The sequence below is a fragment of the Chroicocephalus ridibundus genome, chromosome 5, assembly GCF_963924245.1.
Source record: "Chroicocephalus ridibundus chromosome 5, bChrRid1.1, whole genome shotgun sequence".
In the NCBI taxonomy this organism is placed as follows: domain Eukaryota; kingdom Metazoa; phylum Chordata; class Aves; order Charadriiformes; family Laridae; genus Chroicocephalus; species Chroicocephalus ridibundus.
Window position 1 is genome coordinate 75,426,296 of NC_086288.1, and position 13,933 is coordinate 75,440,228.

Genomic DNA, 13,933 nt, shown 5'->3' on the forward strand with positions numbered 1-13,933 from the left:
AAGGCACACTTCCCTTACCAGCATATCCTCCTTCGGATATTATTATAGAGCTCGGGCTGCAGCTGCTTCAAAGCCGCCCTTCTCACCAACACATTTTTACATCTTGCTTTCATTATGCCAGGGGCGCATTCTGTGTTATTGCAGTGGCTTTGCTTTTAATAATCTTCTCGATGCAAACATTCAGACCTGAGGGAGGTCCACTATTTCTCCTTATGGTCACATTCCTTCTCTTACAAGGTGCTGACCATTTTTTGCCACTTTTGTTCTATTTTATAGATAATGTTCAAAGGTGCTAGTTAACAAAGACTTAAACTTACTCAGGAGGAGAGGAAGATGCATAATAAAGCCTTCTGTAACCTGAATATAGGAGAGAGAATAAAGTTATGTCATTTTCATTCTGGAGGATTGAAAACTTCTCAATGCTTACAGTGGGAGTATAAGTAGGAAAATAAAAGACATGACCCTAACAACAAACAGATGGCATTCCCTTTTCTGTGATTTTGTACACTTTTGAAGTTGTAGAGGAACCGCATAAGCAGTCATGCTTTCAATTATTTTCCCCACTAACAGAGGCAGACACAAAATTTATTTGTTCTTTCTGACTGATTACTCTTCCATTCCAGTCAGTGTGTCTGAGCTCTAAATTCTCTTCTGTGAAAGAAAGAGAAATAAACTTCAGAAACTTTTTGGCCTCAAAACCAAAGGAAATATTTGACTAAGTTTAAATTCCCATTTTGCTGACCTCTTATTTCGCCCTTCTGAGGGATTAAAATGGAGGCTGCAATGATACGACTTCAATTTAGGAGAGATGAGCACCCAGAAACTCTGCTTTTCCATAAGAGGCATCTCTCCGCAGAAAGAATGGAAGAGCCTTGCAATTTCTTTTTCTTTGCTTTCTCCATCTTTGCTGAGATATAAAACCAGCAGCCAGATTTAATCCTTTCCCTTCTCCACAACAATTGTACGAGGTCTGTTATCTCATATTGTTACTAACATGAAAGCATAGCCTTATAAATAGAGAATATGGTAAATCCCATAAAGACTCTAAAATGGAAACACAACACGATGTCAAAACAGTCAAAATTAAAATAATGCGTTCCCAGTATGGCTTCGAAATAGCTATTTCGTTTCCTAGTAATGATAAGCTTAGAAACAAGAGTGTTTTATGTTTCCCTATTCTTTCATGCAAGGGTCTCAAAGCACTTTGCAGTTGTAAATTAAGCAGTGTTATAGATGGTGGGGGAGGGAAGTCACCATCTCGCAGACGCAGAAACTAAAATATGGAGGGGGCAATATAATGTAGCCCATAGTTACAGGCAGAGGTAGGAAGACAAGCACAATTTTTTGATTCATGTATCTAGATTCTATGAGCTTGACAGTCATCCCTCACAACACATATTTTCATGGAGTTTCAGAAACTATTCTGCAACTACCTGTGCCGTTATAAATCAGTGGTCATGGGAAAGGAAATGAGATATTTCTCTTGAGTTAGATTTCTGACTCTGCTATTGATTTGCTGGGTACCTATGTCTTAACGTAGCTCTGTAGTTTACTTGTCCTTTATAAACTCATGCACTCATCCTTGGAAGAACTCGATAATTGCAAACTGGTTTCTGTCTCTACTGAAGATGCTAGCCGATAGCTGTCACATCCCTGTGTGCAGGTTCTTCTCCATCATGTTCCAGAACTGATGATTAAGTGCTGCATCCTGTTATTTCAGAAACCGATGGGAGTTTTCCAGCAACTTTAGTTGGCTTTTTTTCAGACCCTCAGAGTACAATGAGATAAGAAACAGCTAGAGGTATACTGTATGGGGCTGTTTGTTTGTAAAAAATATTAGAGGAAGCCTCTTTGCAGCATGCAGAGTGATCTGATTTCTTTTTTGTGGACACCAGGGATGGTGCTAGTCTGCATATATTGATGAATACTTCTATGTTTTTGCTAGCTACTGTAGGCCTTGTCATGGCACACATCTCATCCTTGTCCCAGGATGCCTAGGTTAGGTATGATGAACTGTGCAAAGTCTTCGTGTCATGGGAAAGAAGACTTGAATGACTGGCTTAGATGTAGTCATCTACACTGTATGCCTTCAAAGTTAAATTACTCCAGCCAGCTCCACTCCTTGTTGGCATAGCTTACTTTTGGAAAACTGATTTATCTATAGGTCTTGGCCAGAGGAGTTAGAATCCCTTTCCTCTCCTTTTAGTAAATTTACCTTAGCTGAAGTCTGAGGGCAAAACCTTCAATAAAATATATCAACAGTCTGTATCCTGCCTTGTTTTCCACAGAATGCAAAGAAAATTAGTTAAATCTGAATGGAATGACTACATTCCCTGTGCTTTATAGCATTTATAATACTGCGCTTTCACCAAGCAATAATTTAATAACCCAAGCAGGCTTGTTTTTTTTTTAACATCGGCCTTTTGTGTGAAGACACACAGAAACCTTTCCTTTCTTTCCTCTTTTCCTGTTCTATTAATTTCCGGGGTGTTGCATCCTTGATCTTAGAAATATTTCCAGAAGAGCAATGTAGCAGAATTCCCTGTAGTGAATCTTCAGTGAAACCTTCCTGTTCTCGTCAACCCCGTCTCCTAAGTCGAAATAAAACAATCCGTTTCACTTTCATTAATTTTTCAGTGCAGCGTTCTTGCTCTGCTCTTTATACATAGTGCACTCTCTGAAGTTCCGTGGTTTTATGATGACAAATACTATTTCAGTCAAATGCTTGCCATTTTTTGCTGAAATGTAGACTCATTCTTCAAGCTTCAAAAATAACTCCCCGCATGCTTTTAGACATTCTAGTAATCATTTTGCTCTGTTAATGACGTTGGATTTAGAAATGGTCCAAAGAGGCAAATACCACGTATGGTTGTAATGAGACTGGAATTTTGAAAGAGGATTTTAATTATTTGATTATCTTCTAAGAGAACTGAGAGACAACTTCTGCGTTAAAAAGGTTTTCTGGAAAAAGCAGAATGAGAGGTAAGGCTGACTCATGCTGTTCGCAAATTCCTGTGTTCCATTGTTTGACACTCTGCATGTCGCACAGAGAGTTAAGATCTAAGCGATGGGTTTCCATTATGGTGTTGCAAACGATGTCTTAGTCATAGCATTTCTTTTCAAAGGAATGAGGATCCCTCGGGTGTATCAAGAGGTAAGGTACCTCTAATAAACCTTTTAGTTGCTTTAAAATCCCTTTCATCAAGTACTGGGCAGGCGGAGGATATTGGGATGTCTGTATTTGAGCAACAGGAAGAATGAAAAGAAGTACAGAAATGGTATTTATCTATTGTGAGACTGTCAGGTTTTCCTTGTTGCAGCTGGTAAGGTTGATATGAAAACACATGGTAGCTTTAATCTAAAAAGTCAATTATCTGTCAAGACGTGACAAATTTCATCTTGTACATCTGAAGTAGCAAGCCACTTTGGACCTCAAATGGAACTCTTCCTATTGACTTAAGCAGTCAATGAATCAGGCATTTTGTACGTTTCCCTCAGCTCCTTTAAATACCAGCAGAAAAAAAAAAGATATTTGTTTGTCTCTCCACAGCATGCATAATTTTTGTTGCTTGGAACTGGTGAGGCAAATATTGATCTTATAATTTTGGGAATAGCAAGAATGGAGAGAAACTTCCACAGTCACTGAGAGATGGATGGCCTTGGCTTCTTCTGGGTTCTCTGTATCCTCGTTGGGTCTAGCTCCCTCTTTTTGAAGCAGGTCCTCCTTTCTGATTCTTCTTACATGGTTCACTCTTTTTTGTCTTCCTTGTCTTTCTTTTTGGCCCTTCTCTTTTCACATGACATTCCCCAGCATTGTTAACTGAGAATTTGAAGGGAGTTGGGTTTTCAATTCAGAGGGGTTTGAACACCAGGCTGCTATGAACATCTCAATTTGTGATGTGTACTGGAGTTCTGCATTTTTTCACACTTCTCTTAACTCATTGGAATTATTGGTATATTTGCTTTTGTATTCAGCAGACACTTCACATATATTGAAGATGCATAAAAATGGTAGAATTCAAATACATCTTTTTACTACCTCAGGAAATTTGAATGTTGTTTAATATAATATATTCAGTAATTGTTGTGTAAAGCAAAAATAATACATATTTCATATTTTTGCTAGTGTATTTAAAAGCAGATTGCAGCAAACAACTAGCAGCCCGTGAATTAAGTGCTGTGATTTCTTTGGCTTCTCTGAGAACATGTATTTTCTTAGTAGCTGTCAAATGTTCATTTCATGCCCCTCTCTAGATTCTATAAAGAAAAATGGTGGAACCAATTTAAATTACATTTTTTTGGAGGAAAAAAATATATTGCATTTGAGTTGACAGCTTGTAGAGTAAGTTTCAAGTTTACGGGATTCCAGATACTTGAGTTTTAATGCCTGTAAAATAGGGAATTTGTAGTGGAAACAACCATGGCGCCAGAAATACTGCAGTGATGTTGCTGGTAGGACTGTGACTAACTGAAAGATGTAAGATAATGCACTGATACATTATCGTAAAAGTACTGTGAACTTGTGCCTAGCTTGTTTTTGAAATTATGTTGTTGAAATCTGTCTCTATTCAAGAAAATAATGGAATGTATATCAAGAGATCTTTTTTTCTCTTGATCTCCTAGTATTTTGGGATATTCTTTCGAGCTAGAAATGATTGCCCTAGCTCCCGGAATATCTGCAGAAAATGAAACAAATGAGTATCCAGTAGCTTTGGACTTGTAGCTTTCTCATAAAAGGAAAAAGTTGTCTCTGATAGATACAGCCCTACCAAGGTTGACTGCAGCAGATTTAATTTGATCTTTCAAGCACGGATTAAAAATATTGTTCTTGTTCCAGTTAGAACATTACCACTTAAGTTTCAATACAAAAAGGGCTTTTTCATCATCCCGAAGCATGCACTCTCAAGCATTTTAACTGACAGAGTTTTAGTATTTGCATTATCTTTTCCTGCTTGTGCATTTTTTACCAGTGACAGATGATAAGAGTTTATGTGAGGAGAGATCTGCAGTAATATCAAGAAAAGGCTTCGTACTCCATATTACTGGGGACTGCAGAAGAAATTGGTGATGGCTAAAAATTGCATTAAAAATTATTGCATTTTCCATAAGTGAGCATTTTTGCATATATTTGGCTGATGCGGCTGTTTTGCAAGGAGGCATGCAGCATCGGTCTTGTTTTAACGTTAAAGCCAAAGTTGTAGAGAGTTGTAAAACATTCTCCCAAGTATTCACAGACCTTAGGGGATAATTTTGCATGGATTAAAAGTAGATTTAGAAATTCATCCTGTCTCTGTAAGTAGAAGTAAGTACACAGATGTAAGATCAATTATTTGAAAGGAAATAAGGTGAGTAAGGTCAGACCCTAAATTGATTTGCGCCTCAGATAGCTCTGCTGACATCCACTATCGTAAAGAATTCTAGGAACAGCATCCAGAGAAGACAGCAGAGATCTGCAGTGGGCATGGCTTCATGCTTGAGGAGCTCCCATAATAATCCTTGCTTTGATAGTGGGTTCATACTGTACTGGCTGCCTGAGAGGCTCCTGCTTTCTGTCGTCGTGTGCCGTGTAAAGGCAGACTGATCAAACTGCGAAGGTGTCCAGAGCATTCCGCAGTGTGTTGTAAGACTTCCAAGTATTCTTCAGTTACCTGGCTTGGTTGGTATTCCACTCCCGTTTCCGTGCCATCAGCCGGACGGGTGGGAAACGTGTGGAAGTGGCCAGCGTGTCCAAATGCATCGGCTGTCTAAAGCTTGCGTATTGCCGAGCACTGCTGTATTTCACAGAATTTATTAGGCATTAAAATTCCAATATCTCATGCCTGTGGAAAAGATTGTACTGAAAGCTAAACCAGCACTGTATGAAGATTGCTTTCACAACATGAAATGCTAATAATTTACCCCTCCCTAATTGTAATAGATCCTTTTGTCTGTGGGCTGTACCGTCTAGTCCCACTAATCAAAAATGGTTTATGGTCGAAGCATCAAGTCTGTCAGAGAAGTCGTCAGTGTGATTGTATTGTAAATTGTCAGCCCTGCAGAGAACCTTGTATGCACAAGCGGATGCTTGTGTGCTCTTAACTTTTAAAGCCGTGATCCAAACCCCATTGTATTCAATGAAAGAGCCCTTGCAGCCTTCTGTGAGTGGCCGAAGAGAACGCTCAATGAGTTTCTGATAAACTCTGTTCCTGGCAGAGGTGCCTATGACAACGGATCACTGAAAAGATTTGTCTCCTGCCTAGGCAGAAAGTTTTCTATACACAAATTAAGCTCAACTGTCTGAAATTGGTTGCCCGTAGTTCTGTCCAGAGTATTAACTCTGTGTGATCGGGATGGTCTACAGCAACAAGTAGAGCAATGCAGTAGGAGCAGGTCTGGAGAGCAGAAGAATTGATCTTGAGGATCTGACGTTTATGCTGTAGACATTTCAGCAGCCTTAGATGGAATTAACCGAAGCCTGTCCCATGGGTGGGAGTGCACTGGGCGTGCTCCTAGACTTCTGTCTCCTCGTTTAGTTCAACTGGAAAGGATCCAAGCGCTCTCTGAGACCACTCTGCTGTACAAACCGAGGTATGATACATGGGGAAAGTGGGAGACACACGAGAGGCACATTCCCAATGCTGAAACGCTGCTGTGATACATTTAGGGTTGTCTTGAATTGAATTGTTACTTGACTAAACAAGTCAAGCCTCGAGATCAAAATAATTGATAAAGTGGCCGATAAAAAAAATAGCCATTTGATTTGCAGATTGTGAAATTTTAGTCAGAATCCTCAGAAAATGGTTTCTGTAGTAGTTTCAGATTCTCTCAGTTAATGGAGAGGACTCGTCTTACTATAGATGCTGGCAACATGTATTGTAGGTGTACGTATTCCCATTTGAATAAGAAATCTGAGGATGATGCAGGTGGGAACGCTCTCTAAGGCACTTGAGCAGTGAAGTCTGATAACAGAGGAACTGAGTTTATCTGGATATTGAGAAGAAGTACTTGGGAGAAATATAGTGCGTTTGTCATGTGGACAAGCAGGCTAAGGATTGTTCAGTTCAAAGCTCTCATATGGAAGTATCGGTCATACTGTTTGCTTTTCTTCTTGACCTAAAAAATTATGATCCCATTTCTCAGCTTCAGTCTAATCTGACAGTAGTTGAGGTGTTTCAAAGATACTGAGTCCCTAGAAGTTCTGTGAAAATGTGATCTTGGGTAGAAGAAAGAAGCTGTCTAAGCTGGGGGAAGGCTGCAACCGAGCCCTCATTAAACAGCAGAGAATCCACACCAGAGAAAAACAGGAGCTGTTTTGACCTGGGACGCACAGCAAAATCCAACAAAATGGTCATCAGTTGTTTTGTTAAACCTGAAGATTTAATTAACATGAGGGCTTTTGTTTTCATCTTTTACTGTGAAAAACTACAATTAAGAAGCTGAATTGAGGTTTTGTATTACCAAGTACCACTAGGCTATCCATTCTCATTGATTTAAATGAAAGCAAGATTGTTGCATTTTACTGTTCTATAATTTCTAGCCTGTTTGTTTTTGTGGTTCAGTGAAGCAAATACACAAGAGAAAGACGACTTAGTTACTGAAGCCATGTGTAAAGCACACGACCAGTGATCAGGAGCTGGAGTGATGCTGTAACCTAAATTTATTATTGCTGAGAGGTGCTGGATGGTGCTATTGCAGGCTTGCCGTTTCTTTTATCTACCCATAGCAGCAATGTTCTTTTGAAAAGAAGCGTTTAATGCCACCAGTGGTCACTTGACATCTCTGCTCTGCATGAATCTGGGAGTCAGTTTTAGGAACAGCAGGTTAAATGTTCACATTTGCACAGGTTGCTGGGTAGTGCCAGCTTTCCAGAGCTCCTGCAGCCTGAAGAGGTTTACTTTCTACTTCAACACAAGGATCTCCAGCCACCGTGTAGTTTCCTACATTGATTTCATTGGGAAATGGCTCATTCAGGCATCCTTGTTTCATTTCCCCAACAGCTGTTGGCTGCTTTCCCTAATGAAAATATATATTCACCAAAAAAATTTAGTATGGAAATAATCATAAGAATGACTTCTGCCTGGAATGGCACTGCCTTTGCAGCTTGATTTATTAAATGCTCTGAGATGTCAGCTTAGAAAACTGAAAAGAACATCTTCTGTAATAATATACATTCTAACAAGATAGCATTAAAGTGTCTGCCCAGCTGGGGAAAATCATACATTTGTAACAACGCACATACCTGTGTGTTCCCTATCACAGTATGGGAGCAGATGAAGGGGATTTACCTCATTTTGCTTTTAAGCATAGACTCTTGAGATCTCAACTTTCCCACTCATTCATTGGAAGAGGTTACCATCTGTCAAGGAATTAATTTTTCTTGTAAGTGTTGTGATTTGTAATTTCTCAACGAGCAGGTGGCGAATATTTTACATTACAGTTTCCTTTATTTGCTTTATTTCGCTAAAATATGGCTCTTCACTTGGGTACTAATCTGAAAATTATACCCAGGTCTGAATAGATCTATAAATATGAGAAAGTTATAGCACTGCCCAATACTTAGCATGGGCATTAGTTTAAATCAGTCTGGACTGTGTGTCGTAAAACTCTCAATGATAATAAACAGCTGGTGGTCCTGGTTCTTATCTAACTTATTTTGACTTTACACAAGCTCCCTCACTTGAGTAGGATAAATTCTGATTTATACCATTATGATAGCAGATTTAGAGCTTCCATGGATTATTTTAATTCAGTTAAATTAAAATGAAATTAATTAAAAACAGGTCTGGAATGTTTTATCAGCATAGTACATGCACAGTAGTATTCTGTATTATACAGTAAATTCTGTACCAAAATGAAAGAATGCAATTTCGTTGGTTCTAGCAGAGAAACGTTGCTTAGCCTAGAGTTTAATTCGGTTAATGTGGAAAGCAGTGTAAAATTTCAGATGCTTTGTGGACATTAGAAATTCCTTCTGTTACAGTGTGTGCGCATGCAAGGACATGCAGCTGAGCTGGCTTCGTCTTATGTAAGTCATGGGGAACAAAATTTATCTCGTTGCTACCAGTTTTGAAGGTTTTATGTATTCAAGTAGTTCTAGAGAAGCGAGTCATGCCACTTTTTATTAAGGGCTTCAGAAGTATCCCATTATGCTCTCAGTAGCTCTTTGTTGTAGGCAAGGATCATCATCTTCATTTTGGAGGAGAAAACTGAGACAGATATTACAATTTTCTGAAGAGCAGAGAAGTCTCTTCTTTTTAAAAGAGAAGTCCCTTCTTGATTAAGTAATAAGGGATGTTGCTAAACTTTCTCATTCATAGGCTCAGTATGCTTTAAAAGCTAAATATTCTTTAAGCATTGTTCCCTGTTCGCAAACGTCAAGCCTGTCCATACACAGGGAAAAAAGTAAGGGCTCGATTGTAGAGGGTGCCATAAAGAAGATGACTTTCCTTAAACTCTGCCTTGGGTGGCAGGATGGTACCTGCACGGGATGTAACAGTGTCTCCATAGCAAAAAGCAGAAACTTATGGTTTATATCTAGGATATCGCAGCACCAGAAGGATAAACTACACACGCTGACTCATTTTTGCTCTCCATTGCCAGTCATGAGGTAGAGTGCTAAATGTTATACTCCGGAAAATATGAGTGTCTAAAATTCAAGTGCTACATTCTGTAAAATCTTCACTGAGTTCAGTTATTCTTTAGTTGAAGAGGGAGAGAGATAGGAAGAGATTAGAACAGTTGAAACTAGATAGACTTGATAGACTTTGGTTTATCTTTAATCTACAGGACACTTGTTAGCTGAGAAATATAAAGTATTTTCTTCTTCTAGTTTTAAAAATCACAGTAGAGCCTATGTAAAGATAATTATGTTGACTTCATGGTTTATTCCATTTCTTGGGTTGGAATATACGGACAATGGTTGGCCTTTGGTCAGGACACAAGTCTGCAGGATGGATATTCCCAGATCTGATGTTGATTCAGTGTCTCAGATTTTTCTATGCCTTACTTCTCCCTGTGTCTATGATACGGGGATAAAGTAAAGATTGTTTTAAAGAGTTCTGAGATTGCTAAAAAATGGTATGTAGTATATACAGTAAATGCTGCGGTCTTGTTCCAGATGCTGCTGCCCTTACACCTATTGAATATTCTCCAAGGTTTGGAACAGTCGTATTCAGATTTTGAGGAATGTAGCAGGGCTTTTTTTCGCTGTAAGACATGTTTTAAACTAACAAAGTCCCAGAGTGCTTGACAATTGGCCAATTATTTTATTTAGTTTAAATCAAGGGTTTAAACCAGCAAGACTATTTTGATTGTAAGTTTTGTTTAATTTAAATATGTTTTTCTAAGTCCACAGAGGTTATTCATTTTGTATGGGTGAATTAAAACTTTCGGTCAGCAAAGCATGAGTGATTAAAATCCAAATGCTACACTCCAAGATCTTCAGTGAAACAACTGAGTTATTCATTAATTGAGGAGGGAGAATGATCGATAAAAGTAAGGTTTAAAATAGATAAAACTTGGCAAACAGACATCCATGGTTTGAAATCTCTTGATATGAATTCAGATACAAGTTTGTTTTTTTACCTGCAAGTGTAAATGATAAATAAGCATGTTTTTATCAGTCAATTTTGCTTAATTGCTTTCTGATGTCATCAAATGCTGCTGCTTAAACAAATCTGTTCCTATTAAAAAATAGATTGTAATCACAGCATCTCCTCTACTTCTAACTTCCAAAAAAACCCACATTAGAGATTCTTTCATTTTTGTCTTTGAAATTTGTATTGGAGTAAATGAAGTCCACAGTCATACAAGGGTTATATTTTGAAGTTAATTTTTATTGAATTTCGGGTGGAAGATAGCTGTAATCCCTGCTGCTATATATTTAGGTAAGAATTTCAATTTTTTTCTTCAAAGATGTTTACAAGTGCTAATTACCAGTATGGCAAACACAATTTTACAGATTTATTTAATACCGTCTACCTGCAGTTTTGTGAGTTAGAAGAGAACCCGATTCTAACCAGCTGTTTAAGTCGGTAGTGATTTCTATTCAGGCCGGGAGAGCTGATCAAAGATAAAGCTGATGTTGACATGAATGGAAGATTCTTGCCATGAATATGATAATCCACAAATAAAAAAGTATGACCAAATATTCTAGATAGAGGTTGCCCAGAATTTGATGCATCTTTAATAAAGATTCATTTAAACAGTCTTTGGATGTGTTAGTGAACATTGGTTTTCCCATTTTTTGCTTCAGTGGATCAACTCATGTAAAATTTATAATTTTCCTGTTCTTCCCCCCGTACCACAAAGAGAGAAGGAACTGATGCAGAAGCATTATGCTTTTTTTGCAGGAAGGCAGCAGCTTCTCCTAGCAAGCAGAGGTAATATTTTGCTGGTGCACAGGTGGAAATTCTGTTGTGATTGATGGCTTCTGGTTGAAAATTTCTTGCTATTGTGCAAGATCGTACAATTTCTGAATAGGCTTTTCTTAGAAGCAATTCTGAGGTTTATTGCAGATATTCTATTAAAATAAAAGAGCACTGACTATTGCAACGGGCGGGATGCTTGCATAAAACGTGAGCAAAGCAAGTTTGAGTGCTCACCTTCTCTATGCTGGATCAGCGATGAACCTTGTTCTCTGTTTTGAGTGAATGTCCTGACTGTCACGTTCACATCTATGATGCGGTCACTGATGTTCTCGAGTGAAAATGTGGATGGTCTGAGTTTCATGCAAAAAGAGAACGGGAAAATCTCTGAGGTCCCAGAAAGCTCCTGAGTATGCAGTTCATGGGGTGATGAATACCACCCTAATGAGAGATCAGCCCATGGAGCCCGCTCCTTCCCCATCTTTGCTGCAGTTGGTCAAACTCAGAAGCAAAAGGACCAAGAGAGCAAGAAAGCCTGTGTGTGGCACTGGAGAGTGTTGAAATTCAAAGGGATGGTGAAATCTTTGCTTTTCTCCTTCTCTCCTGTCTTCTAAAGCAGAAAGACAGAAAAAAAACCCCTCTGCATTTGTGAAGCCAGCGTGTTCTAGTAATTTATTAATCAGCCAGTGAGGAGGTCTTTCCTGCTCCTTCGTGTTTTCCAGGGTTGAAACATGCCCTGGATATCTAGCAGACACCAGAATAGTGGGTTTTAATTAAAGGATTCTGGAACTTTACAGGTAAAGTCAGACCCATTTCTTCATAGTGCTATGATTCAGTTAAAAAAGCTAGGATTGGAAATGATGAGCAAGTAGTAAAAATTCCGACTAACTACCCAATAAAAAGAAAGATCTGTATCATTTTTCATTAGTGAATTTTAGGTTATCATAAAGAAAAAATAATTGCATTAAAATCTCGGTATTACATTTAGGAAATAATCTTGCAACAGAAGAGGAGGAAACAGTAAAGACTTTGTGAAGCAGGTACAATTTGCTGTATAGTTTCTGGAAAATAGATTACTTTTTAAAAAATATATATTAAGGCACTTTTTTCAACCCCAGCATATAATGTAGCAAGAGTATAACGCTAGCTAACATCCTGGGCATTATAAAATTTGGAATCTGCTTACCACTGCATAATTTCACGCAGCAAAGGGAAATCAGGAGGGATTAGTTCAGTCCCTTTAACTTAAGACTTGAAAGGTTGTTTCCAAGGTCCCCTGTCAGCCAACCTCTCCTTATTCTTTGCCTATGGGAGAGAGCTGCAAGCAAAAACCACCTGGCTACCTTCCTTCCTTCCTTTCACAAGCCTGTAGACTTTTAGATGTGGCACCAATGTGTCTACATAAAATAGCATGTGGTAAGCAAACAAAGCCTAATGTGCCGGGAGCTGCTGTTCTTTGTTTAAGATCATTCATGAGAAACCAGGGTAAAAAATCCCAACACCCAAACAACCAACCCTTCCATTCATTACAAGTTTTTTGGTAGCAGGGCTTGACTTGGGTTTGTAGTCTCAACCAGTAATCTCACACTTATTGGTATTTCATCTACTTAAAATTAGATACTTTTTCCTTAAAGAAGACTCACCTAAAATTATATTCCTGTACGTATTCATAGTATCTGTCACCCTTTAGACTTCCATGTCATCACAGTGGTAAGAAATGGGCAATCAAGAACTCCAGCGTGAGGTGTGAACATATGAGGTTTTCCTACTTGTGTATCGTCAGGGATGTCTGCTCTGTTTTATAAGAAGCCAAGTGAGAAGGTGAAGAGAATATCTTCCTTCGGGACAATAGCCCACGGACTAACATCAGCTCCCTCTGCAGGAAAAAATGTGCCCAGAGTGGTAGAAACCTACTTACTCCCTGGTTGATTTACTTCTCAGTTCGGCAGAATCCTGAGTCACGGAGTGACCTGAAAACACTTTTCACTGAAACAGCACATATTTTGCTAAAACAAAAGGTCTGTAGGCCCTGGTAGCGTTAGTTTTACTGCTTGGCTGTGAGATCTCCAGAAGTACTCTTAGCAGTCTGCGGTTTTGTTTTGCTTTTAAGAAATAAGCAATTCTTTTGCTGGTTGTCCTATCAAATAGCCATTACAAAACTACATGAGACTAGGAAAATGACCTCATTTTATATGCATATAATATTCAGGGGGTCTAGTTTTACCAAATAACTTCATGTAAAATCTCTCTTTTCCCAATATCCATGACAAAGGCAGTAAAATAGTACAGTCTGTTCTTCATCAAATTTTACAGTACACTCATCACCATACTATTGACTATGCACTCAGCTGGCTAATCAGTGCATTGGAAGATTAATTCAGGCAGAGCACCGATCCGACAGTACCTTGCTTCTTACATATGCATTTGCTCTGATTACTGAATTTGCAGAAGCAACTGGATTACTGTCTTCATGTGGACAGCAGGAGTTCGTAGAACATGAATATTGCTATCTATTTGCAATCTGTGTGGCATTGCAATTCTACTTTAAAAACGATGGCATGGCAGCAGACAACTTAAGCTGTTATGCA

At 38.6% G+C, this 13,933-nt stretch overlaps 1 long non-coding RNA gene across 3 annotated transcripts in view; it reads left to right on the plus strand.

Moving 5' to 3' along the window:
• The window catches only part of LOC134516253 (uncharacterized), a 98,772-nt gene that overhangs the window by 62,678 nt on the left and 22,161 nt on the right, over positions 1-13,933 (plus strand). The window contains exon 1 of one of the 3 annotated variants that reach the window (XR_010071265.1): positions 10,827-10,865. The exons of the other annotated variants lie outside the window; for them this stretch is intronic. This is a non-coding gene — a long non-coding RNA (uncharacterized LOC134516253). Of the gene's footprint in view, positions 1-10,826; positions 10,866-13,933 lie in introns of those variants that run through there. 3 annotated transcript variants of the gene reach the window in all.